Source organism: Cnephaeus nilssonii (assembly GCF_951640355.1).
Source record: "Cnephaeus nilssonii genome assembly, chromosome: X".
Lineage (NCBI taxonomy): Eukaryota > Metazoa > Chordata > Mammalia > Chiroptera > Vespertilionidae > Cnephaeus > Cnephaeus nilssonii.
Genome location: NC_137071.1, coordinates 16,674,894 through 16,691,988, shown reverse-complemented (window position 1 = coordinate 16,691,988; position 17,095 = coordinate 16,674,894). Strand labels below are relative to the sequence as shown.

At 41.4% G+C, this 17,095-nt stretch overlaps 1 protein-coding gene and 1 pseudogene across 2 annotated transcripts in view; one reads left to right on the top strand and one right to left on the bottom strand.

Annotated features, from left to right (window-relative positions):
* Positions 1–17,095, bottom strand: part of IL1RAPL1 (interleukin 1 receptor accessory protein like 1) — a gene marked incomplete at its 3' end in the record, with an annotated part of 1,207,355 nt that overhangs the window by 734,964 nt on the left and 455,296 nt on the right. The window lies entirely within an intron of this gene.
* LOC307095876 (proteasome subunit alpha type-5-like) lies at positions 2,874–3,589 on the top strand (annotated as a pseudogene). Its single transcript has one exon. The product of its transcript is annotated as a proteasome subunit alpha type-5-like (transcript).

Sequence of the window (17,095 nt, the reverse complement as noted above, 5' to 3'; positions counted from 1 at the left end):
GCTTTACACACAACTATTTTGGCATTCATCTGCATTTTTATGTATAATCATATACTTATTATGATGGTTTATCATTCTTGTCATGGATGTAAAAATAACATTCATTTCATTTGTGCAGAATGCTTTCATTTACATAGTATTTTCATAAACATTATCAACGTTAAGCAAGAAAAAGTGTGGCAATAAATTCACAAAAAAGTCACAGGGAAATTTTGTGTTTTTTCATGTTTAAAGAGTCAAGAACAGGAGAAAAAATCAAGTATAGATGGTTTCCCTGGACTTTAAACTCTACTTTCCAGAGATTTTGTTGACATGCTTTCAGGTACTCCTTCAATAATCATAGCAAGTAGAAATCTATGTTTAGACAATATAAAGCTATATTGATTCAGACTTTGTTGTTCTTGATTTTGATCTTTCCTGCCTTTGAGAGTGAAGCCTCTGCGAGTGGGGCAAATTTGTGTACATTATTTAGGGCTGGATCAGTTTGAGAGGATGTGCTTCTGTAAAACAATTGTATTAAACAGTTGTTAATATGGACATCTACTAAATTCAAAGAAAATTTAAGTTGTGTTAGTGTTACTTAGCAATTAAAAGATCCTCAAGTACTGGCTTAAGTGAGATTATCTTCACAGCCTGTTTATTAATACTGACTAAACTCAAAATTAGAAAATCTTCTGGCCTAACAGATGCTACCTAATGATAGCATTTATTGCTTACTTATTGTTATTTCCATAAAACTTCAAATTCTCAGGGAGTGGCATTTTGCTTTTTATATGGTTACTGAAGAACATATAATCTTGCATGATTCATCCAGCTCAATATCCTTTCTTTGGCTGCTTTACCAAAAAGCTATAATTAGGTTCCATTATATACCCTAGACTCTTAGTAGTCACACCATGACCCTTTCCTTTCATATGTATCAAACAGAAAATATCTGAAATTAGGGAAGGAAGGAATGATTTTACAGTATTTAGTGTGAGCCACCTCTGGAAGGAGGCATTCATTGATTCATTCTTTATTTCAACAAATATTTAAGGGCAACTTACTATAGCTAGGCATTGCTGGGGCTTGAATAAAGCATTTGATAAAATCTATACATATAAAACCCTAATATGCAAATAGACCGAATGGCGGAACAACCGAACAACCAAACAACTGGTTGCTATGATGTGCGCTGACCACCTGGGGGCACGTGTGGAACATGGTGGGAATGGGCAGCAGGCAGCAGAGCATGGAACATGGTGGGCATTGGCCGCAGTGGGATGGTGGAGCAGGTGAGCAGGGGCGCCAGACCAAGGCGGGGCCCTGGCCGCTGTCATCTGGGTGAGCCTCTGGTGGTTACTGAAAATTCTTTGCTCCCGTGTGCCATGGTCCTGCCTGGCGCTTACACTTGCTGCAGGTGCCAGCCCTGCTCACACCTGCTGCTGGCACCTGGTACTGGCCCTGATCACTTGGTGCCATCAGTGGGTGAGAGCGGCAGCTGCTGGCCCTGATTGCCTTCAAGACCTCTTCACTTCCCCTTGCTCCTGAGGGGCAATCGGGGCAGCAGCTGCCGCTTGCACCTGCTGCTGGAGCCGGCCCCAATTGCTCTGTGCTGTCAGCTGGTGCGAGTGGGGCCGGTGCCATCAGCCTGTGGGAGTGGCAGTGGAGGGAGCAGGGCTGCAGGGAACCGGGGGCTGTGGTGGGAGGGGCCGGGTGGGGCGTGGAGGATGGGACGAGACCCAACCCTGTGCCCACCGCAGCCTCACGGCTTACGGTTCCTTTCAAGGTGCACAAATTCGTGCACTGGGTTCCTAGTTACTGCATATGACATTAATATTAAGCAGGGTTCCCTTCTTTTATACTAAACTTACAGCTTACCTTGTTCTCACTGTGTTGTCATGAGCAAGATGGGACATTTGTCTCAAAACTTACTTTATTTTTTCAATCTCATATTCATGGGTATTTTCAAAGCAAAACAAGGCAGTGTTGTGGGTTCCTTTTAGCGATCATTCATTAAGGTGCTTTAAAAATATTTCTTCTTTTATTACACTCTAGTCCTCAAAGGCAAGTTCTTTGTATTTTTTATTTAAAATATATATATATATCAGCATTACAGATCTTGTCTTTTTATTTAACATGAAGGGTCACACTGGCCTATACAGAGACCCACTTGGGTGCCATGCAATTATGAGAAATAAATATTTATTGTAAATGTATAAAGCCTATGCATTATCTTTCTTTATTTCCATTACTGTGCCATGAAATAGCCAACCATATATTATTTTATTCCATAAGGTAGGGAATACTGAATAATTCAAGAGCTTGGAAATTTCAGAACTTCATTCAGTGGAGTAGTTGTAGTCCCTGATCTCTATTCTAATATGCTGACAGTTACTGCAAGTCATAATAGCACAATACAGGGCCCACAATGACTATCACTCACTCAGTTGTTTCCTAGAATGGCTTCGGGGTATGAAGTAAACTATATATATCACCATCCTCATAATGAGATCTTACTGCTGGATAAACAAGCTCCCCACAGGCTCTACCTGCTGATAGGACCCATTGAACCAAATATTTAACACTTCACAGAGGCTCCTCCCTGCCCTTCTTCAATATTTAATGCATCACTTTCAAAAGAAAAATTGATGCAAAGAAGTAGAAAATTGAGCTACTGACTCCTGGGTCCCTTGCTATAAACTGGCTTAGTAACAAAGACTCAATTCAATTTCTGGGTTCTGTGAGATAACAGAAGTTTCAAAGTTCCCAAGAAGATTGTGGAAATCTGAGGGCCTTGGATCTGTGGTGGTGTGTGGCTGCCAGGTGCCAGCGAACTCGTGTTGGCCCTAAAAATCCCCATGTACCTGCTGCCGCATTCTACTGCTCTTGCCATGTTCCTCACCCAGTCTGAGTACGACAGGGGTGTGAATACTTTTTCCCATGAAGGAATATTATTTCAAGTGGAATATGCCATTGAGGCTATCAAGCTTGGTTCTACAGCCAGTGAGATCCAGACATGGGGGTGTGCCTAGCTGTGAAGAGAATTACCTCCCCACTCATGGAACCAAGCAGCATTGAGAAAATTGTAGAGATTGATGCTCACATAGGTTGTGCCATGAGTGGGCTAATTGCTGATGCTAAGACTTTAATTGATAAAGCCAGAGTAGAGACACAGAACCATTGGTTCACCTATAATGAGACGATGGTGGAGAGTGTGACCCAGGCTGTGTCCAATCTGGCTCTAGAGTTTGGAAAGGAAGATGCAGATCCAGGTGCCATGTCTCCTCCCTTTGGAGTAGCACTGTTATTTGGAGGAGTTGACGAGAAAGGTCCCCAGCTGTTTCAAATGGACCCATCTTGGACCTTTGTACAGTGTAATGCTCAAGCAATTGGCTCTGCTTCAGAGGGTGCCCAGAGCTCCTTGCAAGAAGTTTATCACAAGTCTATGACTCTGTAAGAAGCGATCAAATCCTCACTCATCATCCTCAAACAAGTAATGGAGGAGACACTGAATGCAACTAACATAGAGCTAACCACCGTGAAGCCTGGCCAGAATTTCTGCATGTTCACAAAGGAAGAACTTAAAGAGTTCATTAAGGACATTTAAGGAAGTGTGGTCTTCAGAGCTTCTCTGGGACAATTTCAATTCTGGTTGCCCTTAACTTTTATGTCCAACTTCTAGCCCTTGGAAAATCTGCAGCGTATGTGCTTTTATGATGTCTGTACATAAAGGCAGTTCCAGAATAAATAAAAACATTAAAAAAATGATGGTGGAAATATAAATTCTTATTCTATCTGATCAATTAACACATGGCCTTTGGTGAAACCAGTCTGTCCAAGGAAATGACAAACAAAATAAGTGATTGTTCATTTGCTAGAAATATTCATTAAAAATATTGGGTCAGTCATAGAAAGATAAGTATCACATGATCTCACTCATATGTAGAATCTAACAAACAACATAAACTAATGAACAAAAATATATCCAGAAACATAGAAGCATAGAACAGACTGTTGAACCTCAGAGGGAAGGCAGGGGATGGTGGGTGGGTGGGAAGAGATCAACCAATGAACTTGTATGCATATATGCATAGCCCATGGACACAGACAATGGGGTGATGGGCAGGGGCCGGATGGAAGAGGTCAATGGGGGATAAAGGGGGACACATGTTATACTTTCAACAATAAAGATTAAAAAACATTTAGTGATATAAAAAAGGAAAACTTTTAGCAACAAAATCAATATGATCTCCATAAAAACTTGCTTGTACATTATCCAAAAGAAGCTAAACTACGCATATTCAAAATGTCCTATCTAATGAATGAGTAATATGCAAATTAACCATCACTCTGCCACACTCATAAGTCACGCCCACCAGTCACGCCAACCAGCCAATCAGAGAGAGTATGCAAATTAACCCCAACCAAGATGGCTGCAGCCACAGAGAGCAGGAGGGAGGCTTGGGTTTCCCTGGCAATGGAGGAAGCCAAGCTTTCCACACACCCTGGTGGGCCCAGGCCTCCACTCAAGGGTACAAAGTTTCAATTATAGAAGGTAAATAAATTCCAACAGAAATGGAGGCAGTCATGGAGCTGGAAGAGTAGGAGGCTAGGGTTGCCCCGGGCGATGGAGGAAGCCAAGCTTCTGCAGCCCTGGCCGGCCGGCCTAGGCCTTCACTCCCGGCTACAAAGTTTCAATTATAGAAGATAAATAAATTCCAACAGAAATGGCTGCCACCACGGAGCAAGGAGGAGGCTTGGCTTCGCTCCAGGCTACAAAGTTTCAATTGTAGAAGATAAAATAAATTCCAGATACCAAGGCCTCTGCTTGGGTAGCTGGAGGGCATGGCTGGCCTGCAAACCACCACAGGCCCTTCACCCAGGCTGCCCCACACCCCAAGGGAACCCCTACCCTCATCCAGGACACCCTTCATGGCAAACCAGGTGGCCCCCACCCATGCACCAGGCCTCTATCCTATCTAATAAAAGAGTAATATGCAGATTGACCATCACTCCAACACACAAGATGGCTGCCCCCATGTGGTCAAAGATCCTGCCCCCATGTGGACACAAGATGGCCACCACAACATGGCCAGCAGGGGGGGGCAGCTGGGAGGGACCAGGCCTGCAAGGGAGGGCAGTTGTGGGCGATCAGGCAAGCAGGGGAAGGCAGTTGGGAGGCACCAGGCCTGCAAGGAAGGTCAGTTGAGAGGGACCAGACCTGCAAGGGAGGGTAGTTGGGGGTGATCAACCCTGCAGCAGAGGGCAGGTAGGGGTGACCAGGCCGGCAGAGGAGGGAAGTTGGGGGCAAACAGGCTGGCAGGGGAGCAGTTAGACATCAATCAGGCTGGCAGGGGAGTGGTTAGGGGGTGATCAGGCTGGCAGGCAGAAGCATTTAGGGGCAATCAGGAAGGCAGGCAGGCGAGCAGTTGGGAGCCAGCAGTCCTGGATTGTGAGAGGGATGTCCGACTGCCCGGTGGGATCGGGCCTAAACGGGCAGTCGGACATCCCTTGAGGCATCCCAGATTGGAGAGGGTGCAGGCTGGGCTGAAGAACAACCCCTCCCCCCCCGTGAATGAATTTTGTGCACCGGGCCTCTAGTAATTCTATAATACAGATTCTCTTTTTGGCTATAATGAATGCAGTAAAATGACTATTATAACATGAATGCCTAGATATTTGATCTGATTACAATATATATGCACATTATTTTCTCTGATATATAAGTATAATTGATACTCCATTACACTTCTATATTGTGGAAAGTGCTAAATACAGCTGTGTTGTTCCTCCAGGGTTCTACTTTGCTAGTCTATATACAGTATATAAAACCCTAAATAGATCGTACGGCGTAACAACTGAACAAGCAGTTGCTATGGCGTGAGCTGATCACCAGGGGACACACACAGTACATGGCGGGCATCCGCAGCTGGTGGCAGAGTGCGGAACATGGTGGGCGTTGGCCTCAATGGGATGGTGGAGCAGGTGAGCAGGGGCACCAGACCAAGGCGGGGCGCTGGCCGCTGTCATCTGGGCGAACTTCAGGTGGTTACTGAAAATTCTTTGCTCCCACGTGCCACGGTCCCGCCCAGCATTTGCACCTGCTGCCTGCTCTGGCCCCGCTCACACCCACTGCCGGGCCAGAACCACCACTTGAACCTGCTGCCAGTGCCTGGCACTGGTCCTGATCACTCTGCACCATCAACAGGTGTGAGCGAGCAGTGGCTACTGGCTGAATGCCCCTGAGGGCTTCTCCATCTCCCCCTGTTCCTGAGGGGCGATAGGTGCAGCAGCCGCCATTTGCACCCACTGACGGCACCGGCCCCACTTCCACCTGCTGCTAGCACTGGACCCAATCACTCTGCGCCATCAGCAGGTGAGATTGGGGACAGTACCGTCAGTGCATGGGAGAAGCACTGGTGGGAGCAGGGCTGCTAGCAGAGAGGCCAGGCGGTGGTGTGGAGGATGTGCTGAGACTAGCCCCTGTGAGCACTGCAGCCTTGCAGCCCACAGTTACTTTCAAGGTGCACAAATTCATGCACTGTGCCCCTAGCTGATTATTATAAAACTAGAGGCCCAGTGTGGGATATCATGTGGCCCCACCCACCTGCACACACCCCGCCCACTCACCCGCTGCACTCCCAGCTGTGCTCCCAGCCAAGCTCCCAGCTGCACCTGCCTCACCACATCCCGCCCGCCCACCGCTAGGCCAAGGTCGCAGCCCCGCCCACCCACCTGCTACCCTGCCTTCCCACCGGCCTCCACCCTTGCTGCAAATGGAGCCTGTGGGCCGTGGGGGAGACTGAGAGGTGCTCTGTGCACCTCATGGTGACTGGTCATTTGGTTGTTTTGGTTGTGATGCCTCTTGGCCTCTTATTATTACGATGTAATTAAAAAGTGCCAAATTAAGTAACAAAATAAAAATATCAACAATCCAAAATAAATTTAACACACTTTGGGGTCAATCCAACCTTATATATAATTTGTATATCTAACATTAATAGATTAAGTCACATATCTGAAAAAAACACATTGCCTTGTAGTTAATTTCTAATTGAAGACCTTTGATTTACAAACACATATGAATTCATGATTATTTAAACTTCTCTAGATAATTTAAAAATTTTCAGCTAAGACTCCATTAAATACACTTTAAACAAAAGGTATAGACAATAGAGAAAAACAATGAAACCAAAAGCTGGTTCTTTGAAAAGATCAATAAAATCGATAATGCTCTAGCATGGCTAACCAAGAAACAGAATTTGATGAAAATGACAGTGTAATAATTATTTAAACTAGTTTATATTTTATAAATATGTACATGTACAATAATTGAGAATCTAGCTACTGAGAACAGTACATTTTATCAATGCTTAGGTCAATGTTATATGATATAATTACATTTATTTTTAAAATTATAAATCTATATAAAATAAATATTATATTCACACACTTTTAGGGGTCTATTACTGAGTATCTACTGGAACCAAAACAAAAGAAAACAAGACACCCTAAGTCTTTCCTTTTGTATTTTCCCCATGTCCACTTCTAAGAATGCTCACTTAGAGAAGAAACTACAACCTACTTCATTCTACATCACAGATGGCTTTGCAACTGTCATAGAACAGCCTCATCAATTTTCTCCCAGTGTTTGAGTTCCCCAATGTTTCACTACCAGATAAGTGTGTCAGTCACAAAAAATTCAGGTATACAAAAATACTAACACCTATTCCAGAGACTGTGGGGGAATATGCCCTCCCCCCCAAATTCATAAAAGGAGAAAATTCTGATTCTTGTCTCTAGAAAAATCATAATAAGCTTAGGAGAAAGGGCATATAATACATTTTTGAATATACTATAATTTGGGGGCAATTTGAAAATGTCAGCATAAAACAGAATAATATACTATAAGCCCTAAAATACTATGATCAAAGAATAAAAAGGAAATGTTATTGTTTTTGTGAATGCATATAAAGTAAGAAGTTATAAAGTGTATGTATACAAATGTCTAAAGTAAACTTAACCTATACATAAGTAATTCATTTAAAATATTTTAGAGAACCTGAACAGTGTATTTCCTACTCCCTAATTAGGAGGTCAGAATATATCAGAACAGTATTAATTTGGACATCTAGCCTAATAGTGATGGTTGGATGTGATAGGGAGACTTAATCCTTCTTACTTCGTGTAAAAACCCAAACTTGATTTATCCCTGTAATCTAAGGGCAGTGGTTGGCAAACTCATTAGTCAACAGAGGCAAATATCAACAGTACAACGATTGAAATTTCTTTTGAGAGCCAAATTTTTTAAACAAACTTCTAATGCCACTTCTTCAAAATAGACTCGCCCAGGCCATGGTATTTTGTGGAAGAGCCACACTCAAGGGGCCAAAGAGCTGAAGTTTGCCGACCACGGGAATAGGGTAATTGTACTTTCAACCTGCATACAGGTTAAAAAATCAAGGAGGGGGATGGTGGGTGGGAAGAGACCAACCAAAGAACTTGTATGCATATATGTATAACCCATGGACACAGACAATAGGATTGTGAAGGCCTGGGGTGGGGAGTGTGGGCTGGTTATACAAGGTCATTGGGGGAGGAGGAGAGGGGACATATGTAATGCTTTCAACAATAAAGATTTAAGAAAATCAAGGAGCCTTAATTCATAATTTAATGTCTATGTCCTTGAATGTAGCAAAAGGATGAATGATTAAATATTGTACAATACGGAAACCTGGTCACCCTTCTACACATTTTTCTTACCTACACTCTGGTCAATTAGGTAATTAGATTAGGATGCGGTTCACTCACCCTTATCTATGCCACCAAAGTCTGTGTTATTCTCAGTTAGCTCTTGAAACTTTATGTCATTTTTAACCATTTGTTCTTTATTTCTCTGTTTCTCCTAACATATAATAAAATAAATTACCCCATAAGTTAAATACCAATTAGAATGAATTGGGACAAAGAAGTGGAAAATAACAAAAGTCATTGTAATAATCACAAGTGAAACTTGTGGGTTGCATGGTGGCAATAAGTAAAAGGGATTAAGAGGTACAAGCTTCTAGTTATAAAATGAAAAAGTCATGGGGATGTAATGTACAGCACAGGGAATATCTATACTAATAATCTATACTAATAAAAGGTAATATGCTAATTAGACCAACATCTTCCAGACATCTATCCAGAAGTCCTTCCAGACAAAGCCACGGTGGCGGGGGCCAAGGCAGAGGTGGTTACGGGTGATCAGGCCTGCAGGGGAGGGCAGTTAGGGGCGACCAGGCCGGCAGGGGAGGGCAGTTAGGGGCAATCAGGCCGGCAGGTAGAGAGGTTAGGGGAGATCAGGCAGACAGACAGAGGCAGTTAGGAGTGATTGGGCAGGCAGGCAGGCAGAGAGGTTAGGGGCAATCAGGCAGGCAGGCCGAGGCGGTTAGGGGCGATCATGCAGGCAGGCAGAGTACTTAGGGGCGATCAGGCAGGCAGGCAAGCGGTTAGGAGCCAGCGGTCCTGGATTGCAAGAGAGATCAGGTCTAAACTGGCAGTTGGACATCCCCCAAGGGGTCCTGGATTGGAGAGGGTGCAGGCCGGGCTGAGGGAACCCCCCCACTCTGTGCACAAATTTCTTGCACCGGGCCTCTAGTAGTCAATAATATTGTAATAACTTTGTATGCTGACTCACTTTATTGTTATGATCATTTTGTAAAGCATATAAATGTTGAATCACTATGTTCTACACCTGAAACTAATATAACATTGAATGTCAACCATATTTTCATAAAAAATGCATGCTCTTAACTCCCAGTCTGTGACTTCTTTTCATAGAAAACAGACCACTATACAATATCTTCTTCTCCCTTTATTTCTGTTTTTGTATGATGTGAACTATGATGATATCCTTTTAACTTAACATCTCTGTTTCAGTTTCTGCTATGATCTGTGTTGCTGTACCCATGGATCAAATAAGAAAACAAATTCTCCAAATGGAATATCCCATAATCAGCATGGCAAGGGTTAATTTTAAAAAATTTTAGCAATATAGTGACATTCAATTTCAATTACAACTTTGTCAGAACATGCATTTCACCTCATCATTTATTTATCAATATTTTACTGGATCCCCTCATTAGAATTCCTGTAATGAGAAATGCAACATGCAAAATGATCCATGATAACATGTATAGGTTATAGTTTATAAGAAGACATGACCTCAATTTACTGTTTATTTCCCACAGTAACACAGGCAATCTTAAGCATTTGACTATATTTTGATATATAAATCATATGAGAATTTCCACTAGTAACATAATCCTGAAATCTGATTTCCTAATTATAAGTTTACCTAGAATCAATTACATTTAAAATCATGATCAATCTTGTATCATTTTTTAAATTTCTGAAATATAGATTAGTTTAACTTAGCCAAACAGTGGCCTTAAGAAATATAACATTCATTTTATAGTATAGCAAATATTTTATACTGTTTCTGCTTTACATTTAACTATGAAGTCAGGTTATGAAAAATCATAATGTAGCCTTTATAAAAAAACAACAATTTACTTTCACTCCAAATTAAAATGTACTGATTACTCAATACAGAAACAGTAGAAATAATTTTTAAATGAGTTCAGAGAGTGGGGTATCTTTTGTAAACTGAAACTTCAAACAGAATTCACTATTGCAAGTAGATTTGAGCTGTACTTTTTGTTAGAAACAGAAAAGGCTTTTGCTATAAACTCCTTGAAGAGCTGCCAAATTAGGGTCATAGAAGTCTGAGCCTAGAGCTGATAACAAAAGAAATCCAATTTGAGTCTGACAAAGAGAAGCTGAAGCCTAATGTGTGTAAGTGTTATGTGGTGGGTGGTGGTGGAGGGAAGAAGCGAATTATTTGATATTTACCATCAGTATATTGCCTGTCGTGTTATGACATGAAATAAGTCTTTAGATTGCATCCCTGCATTTATGAAGTCCCATAGAAGAACTTAAAAAAATCACATTTGTGCCGTGACCAACCAGCAGACTGAGTTTAGTAAAAATATGCCATTTCCAAAGCTGACATTCACTTCTGCTCTATCTTATAATAGCAAGGAAACCCAGAGAGCACCTCTGGAACTGTGCCCACATGTGTTTGTGTTTATTATTTCTTCTTAATATAGCTCATAAATGCTAATAGCTTCTCTGTGAGGGAATGTCATTACAATTAGAGCCCTTGATTGGAAACAGGGTGCATAGATTTAGGAACAACTTAATTTCTACAAAAAATAACTCTGGCTTTGTTATATTCGATTATTTAAGTCAAGGGTAGCTAATAGTGACCCCTGGTTTATAAAAATCAAATATTAGGGGGACAGCGTGGACCCCAGCCTGAGTTAGGTAAACAGTATTGTGCAAAGTGAGTTAAAACGTCAAGGATATTATAGGATTTAAACTAAAGCAACACACAGAGAAAATGAAGGTAACATAGACTTAACTGTTGGGGTAAAGTTTTTACTTTCTCTTCTTTTCCAATTGAAAAGTAGCCCAAGCTGTCCTTCACCTAATTGCATTCACTGTTATTCACTAATTTAAAAAAAAAAACAAAACAAAAAACAAAAAAACGGCACAAAGAAAATTCTTCTTAGGGTTATTGCATGCAGGTTTTCTGTCACTTGCTGTAAGTCATGTGTTAATATTACAAAAAAGAGAATAATTTCCTCTAAATTTGCTCTTCTACATAAAGTGCTATCACTGAAAAGCGACATGGGACACAAGAACTATTCCAAAATTGACCCTTAAATTGTCAGGGAAAACCCCAGTTCAAGGACTGAATTTAAATGCTGGGTATAATAAAGGCTTTCACACATGCTGTCAAAGGAATTTCTGTTCTATTAAAACAAATGAAGGATACATTGCTTTCTGGAAATATTTCTCTCCTTCTCCGTCACTGTGAAGCATACTGCTCTCAAAATAAATTCCCCTGGGATTAATTTTCCTTATAAAAATTATAGCCAGAGAAGTTCTAATAACATAGTATCGTAAAATAAACCATGAAACTCTGCAAAGGAACAGTAAGTCAGCATTCTAGCAGGGAAAACTTTGGCAGCAAAAATGTATCTCCTAAGGAAATGTGTGAGAAATTTTGATGTGATTAAAACATGTTGCATGACATATGGTATATATTTTTAACACATAGAATGGGAGAAATAGATCAGAAGAAGCATCTAAGCATTAATTCCCTAACTTCCGCTCTTGTCCCATCCCTGAAGGATTTATCTCTTTCAGTTTGTCCTGGTAATGTAAGCATGAAAGGATCCTACCTTCCGGAATTCAACTTTAGAAAGGGAGATAAAATGTCACTATTATTTATCTGCATCGTGTAAGATGCTGCTTTTGTACAGAACAGAGAGATGTAAATAGATAACTGCAGCCATCTCAATGTACAGACTGTCAAACTGAAATAGGTTTCACTAATATTTCTTACCGGGGCTAATATCTTTCCATGCAATCAAATGATGTAGCGCATCAGGACACATTTTGCAAAAAATAAAATTACTTTGGAATACATTGGTGCAACTAGATAAATTGCAAAAACTTTCAGAAACATGCCATGCTTGCTCTTCTAAAAGGAAAGAAAATAAAAAAGCAAATAAATATTTTGCTCTCTGTATTTTCAAAGTATTTCTGTAGGCTGTTCAGATTTTATTTTATATGTTGCAAAACTGTAACTCTGCTTCTTCTGAATTTATTACCCTCAATTAGTAACTTATACTACAGGACAGTTCTCCAATATTTGTCATTATGAGGCCAATGTGCATCATATGTAAACATACAGCAGATTCATATTACATATGTGTACATGAACTCACTCCATGTAAAATGGGAATTTAAAACATACCTATTGCATAGGGTTGTTTTCAGGATTAAATAACTTCATCCAGGTAAATATGTAGCAAAATACCTAGCATAAGTTCCAAATAAATGTTAACTATATCACCACTGTCATAACACCACCACCACCACTGCCACCATTTTCTTCTACAAAACCAAGACCTTGTTGAGCTGAACTCAATGCAAAAGAGGCTACTCCTGGATAAATGGCCCAGTGTTCAGCCTGCTGAAGTATTGGTGACCAAGCTATCAGACTACTTATCATAGTGCTGCACGATTGGCATTATCTTCATTTTACAGATGGGAAACACTGAGGCTTTAAAATGAAAGGGTTGGGTGGAATTTAGTGAAATCAGCAATGAAGGAACCTTCCTTACTGAGGGCTACATAGAATGCTTTGTCTTGCTTTTTGTTTTTGTTTTTAAAAATACATTCGCTACTTGGAAGCTCAAAATAATACTTAGAAAAACAGTCAAAACCAAACTGTTATCCCTTTTAGTTGACCTATTTGCATCATTTTGGCTTTTGATATTATAGGCACTTTTAATTTAAGCAGCCAGAAATCATCAGTGAAAAGAAAATTAATTCATTAGTTAAGAAACAATATATTTTTAAAGAAAGAGTATGCTGGTCTGTAAAGTAAAATGTAGGAAGCTTTTAAAGAAGAGATTAGATGTCATAAAAATAATTGAAACATTCAAGACATTATATTGGGTTGATGTGGGAGTCATATGAGACTTCAAAGGGTAATAAGGGGAATATAGCACTGTCTTCTAAACTAGGAAAACTGCAACTAAATATTTTAGAAGAACAAACATTATGAGTGTTCTTTAGTGTGCTTGTGTGTGCGCGTGCGCGCGCGCACACACACACACATTAAAAACTCAAAAGGTTAACCTTCATTACTTAAGCAAAGCAATATTCTAACAATAAAAACATGTCAAAAAAATTTTAAACCTAATGACATAATCTCCCAGGGCATTAGGTGCTTGTCTGAAAAAAACAAAACAAAAACAAAAACAAAAAAAAAAAAAACCCTGAGATTCATTTTCAGAAATTAAAGATAAGATAAAACAGGAAATTATAATACTTTTATTATTCTCCCTATTGGGGATTAAAAATGAAAAGCAGTCAAGTCAGACACTTATCAATGGGTGCACTTTTATTTTTAAGAACAATGCCTAGTTTCAAGCTTTTTTCTCAGACATGAGATTTTAGATTAAAATAACAATTGCATCTTTGTGGTTTAACAGCAGCATAATATCTTGACTTCTGTCACTGTTAAGCTGCCAACAGCAATTTTATAGTTATTTCAAGGTGACTTTGGAATATTTCTTGTCTTATATTTGATTATTCTGATTCCATTCAAGTTTTTTGATGTGTTCACCAGTCTCATCATCCTGGTAGTCCATCATATAAATGCATATGAATTGGAACATTTCTTTTATCTATGAATATCCTACTTAATAAAAGAGTAATATGCAAATTGACCCTAACTCCACTACACCCACAAGCCACACCCACAATCCATGCCCACCAGCCAATCAGGAGCAAATATGCAAATAAAACCAACCAAGATGGCTACAGCCACAGAGCGCAGGAGGGAGGCTTGGGTTTCCCCAGTAACAAAGGAAGCCAAGCTTTCTGCCTGCCATTGCCGGCCTAAGCCTCCACTCAAGGCTACAAAGTTTCAATTATAGAAGGTAAACAAATCCAATCAGAAATGGTGGCAGCCACGGAGCTGGAGAGAGCAGGAGGAAAAGGTTGCCCCCAAAATTGAGGAAGCAAAGCTTCTGCACCCCTGGCTGGCCTAGGCCTCCTCTCCGGGCTACAAAGTTTCAATTATAGAAGGTACACAAACCCCAAAAGAAATGGCTGCCGGCCACAGAGCGAGCAGGAGGCTTGGCTCCGCTCCAGGCTACAAAGTTTCAATTGTAGAAGATACATAAATTCCAGATACCAGGGCCTCCCCTTGGGTCGCCAGGGGGCGTGGCCGGCCTGCAAACCACCACAGGCCCCTCGCTCAGGCCGCCCCACACCCCAAGGGAACCCCCACCCTGATCTGGGATACCCTTCAGGGCAAACCAGCTGGCCTCCACCCATGCACCAGGCCTCTATCCTATCTAATAAAAGAGTAATATGCAGATTGACCATCACTCCAACACACAAGATGGCTGCCCCCATGTGGTCAAAGATCCTGCCCCCATGTGCACACAAGATGGCCGGCACAAGATGGCCAGCAGAGGAGGTCAGTTGGGAGGGACTAGGCCTGCAAGGGAGGGCAGTTGGGGGCAATCAAGCCTGCAAGGGAGGGCATTTAGGGGTGACCAGGCCAGCAGAGGAGGGAAGTTGGGGGTGACCGGGCCTGCAGGGAAGGGCAGTTGGGTGGGACCCAAGCCTGCAGGGGAGAGCAATTGGGGGGGGACCAAGCCTGCAGGGGAGGGCAGTTAGGGGTGACCAGACCTAAAGGGGAGGGCAGTTAGGGGCAAACACGCTGACAGGGGAGTAGTTAGGCATCAATCAGGCTGGAAAGAGAGTGGTTAGGGGGTGATAAGGCTGGCAGGCAGAAGCAGTTAGGGGCAATCAGGAAGGAAGGCAGACGAGCAGTTGGGAGCCAACAGTCCTGGACTGTGAGAGGGATGTCCGACTGCCCGTTTAGGCCAGATCCGGGATCGCGCCTAAACAGGCAGTTGGACATCCCTCGAGGGGTCTCAGATTGGAGAGGGTGCAGACTGTGGACACTTCCCCCCCCCCATGCACGAATTTCGTGCACCGGGCCTCTAGTAACCTTATAACCACCTATAGTTTTTTAAAATATATTTTTATTGATTTCATAGAGGAAGGGATAGTAGAGAGAGAGATAGAAACATCAATGATGAGAATCATTGATTGGCTGCCTCCTGCACATCCCCTACTGGCGATCAAACAGGCAACCCAGGCATGTGCCCTTGACCAGCATCGAACCCAGGACCCTTCAATCTGCAGGCAAACGCTCTGTCCACTGAGCCAAACCAGCCAGGGCCCGCCTATAGTTTTAAAGTATTTATAACTTGCACTCATTCATATTCGCTCTTTCTCTTTTTCCCTCCCACTCTCCTTTACACACATACATTTGCACGTATATAGTTCACTTTGCAATGTATATATTTATTTCATACAAAATGTCTCTCAATAAAATATCACATCCTTAAATATAAATCCTAACATAAATTGTAGCTTGAAAGGTACATTTTCAAAAATGGTGGAATTTTTTTCTATTCGTTCCTTGCTTATTAAGAGAAGACACTGTATCTTTTCCCAGGAAATATATCCAATATAAGAAGCTATTTTTTGGTCAGATTCATTTAAAGTTTTGGTTTTCAGTGTTGAATTTATTTTCCTCCAGTGACACTGTTTTCATGGTAAACTCTGGATAAATACACATGGATCCATCACTTTTGCCTCTGTATATCCAGCCTAAGCTCAATTATATTTTCCCATTTTAGATGATACTTTTATCTGTTATCTCCTAATCACACTAAATACAAGCCCAATTGCTTTATATTATATATTCAATAGGTTCTTTACCTTTTACCTGATTGCCATTTTTCATTTCTCCTAAAGCATACATCCTCCTAAATCCATAACTTCACTTTAAGTCCCTGATAAAGGTCTTAGGTGTTTGCATCTGGGTTTTCTAATATCCTTTTTTTCTGGTCCTCTGACTGAAACCATCTAATATAACTGATTCGAAATTTGTACCCCAAATCTCCAACTTTATTAAACATTTTAATCGCTAACATTGTAGAGTCAAAAGCCTTTGAGTATTAGGATGCAGCCAATCTTTCAGTACTCCTAGTTTACTGGTGTGTAAAATGGAACTAATGACACCTGGCATGAGAAAATAAGTGAAACTAATCCTATATTATAAAGAGGTAATATGCAAATGGTTGTTACACCGTGATGCCTAATGACCAAACAGCAGGAGGGCAGGGCAGCGAACTATGAGTGGAGAGCTACAGGAGGGCGGGGCAGTGGGCAGAGAGCTACAGGAGGGTGGGGCAGCGAGCTAAGAGAGGTGCAGAGCTACGAACAGTGGAGGGCAGGGTGGCCAGCTGAGGCAAGCAGCAGCGAGCTACTTGCACACAGATTCACGTGCAGGACCACTAGTATAAAATAATATTGACTGCAAACTAATTGAAACCTCAAATTAAGACAGATAAATTTATACTTATCCTTTAAGATGTGCACTGTACCAGAGCATGTAAAG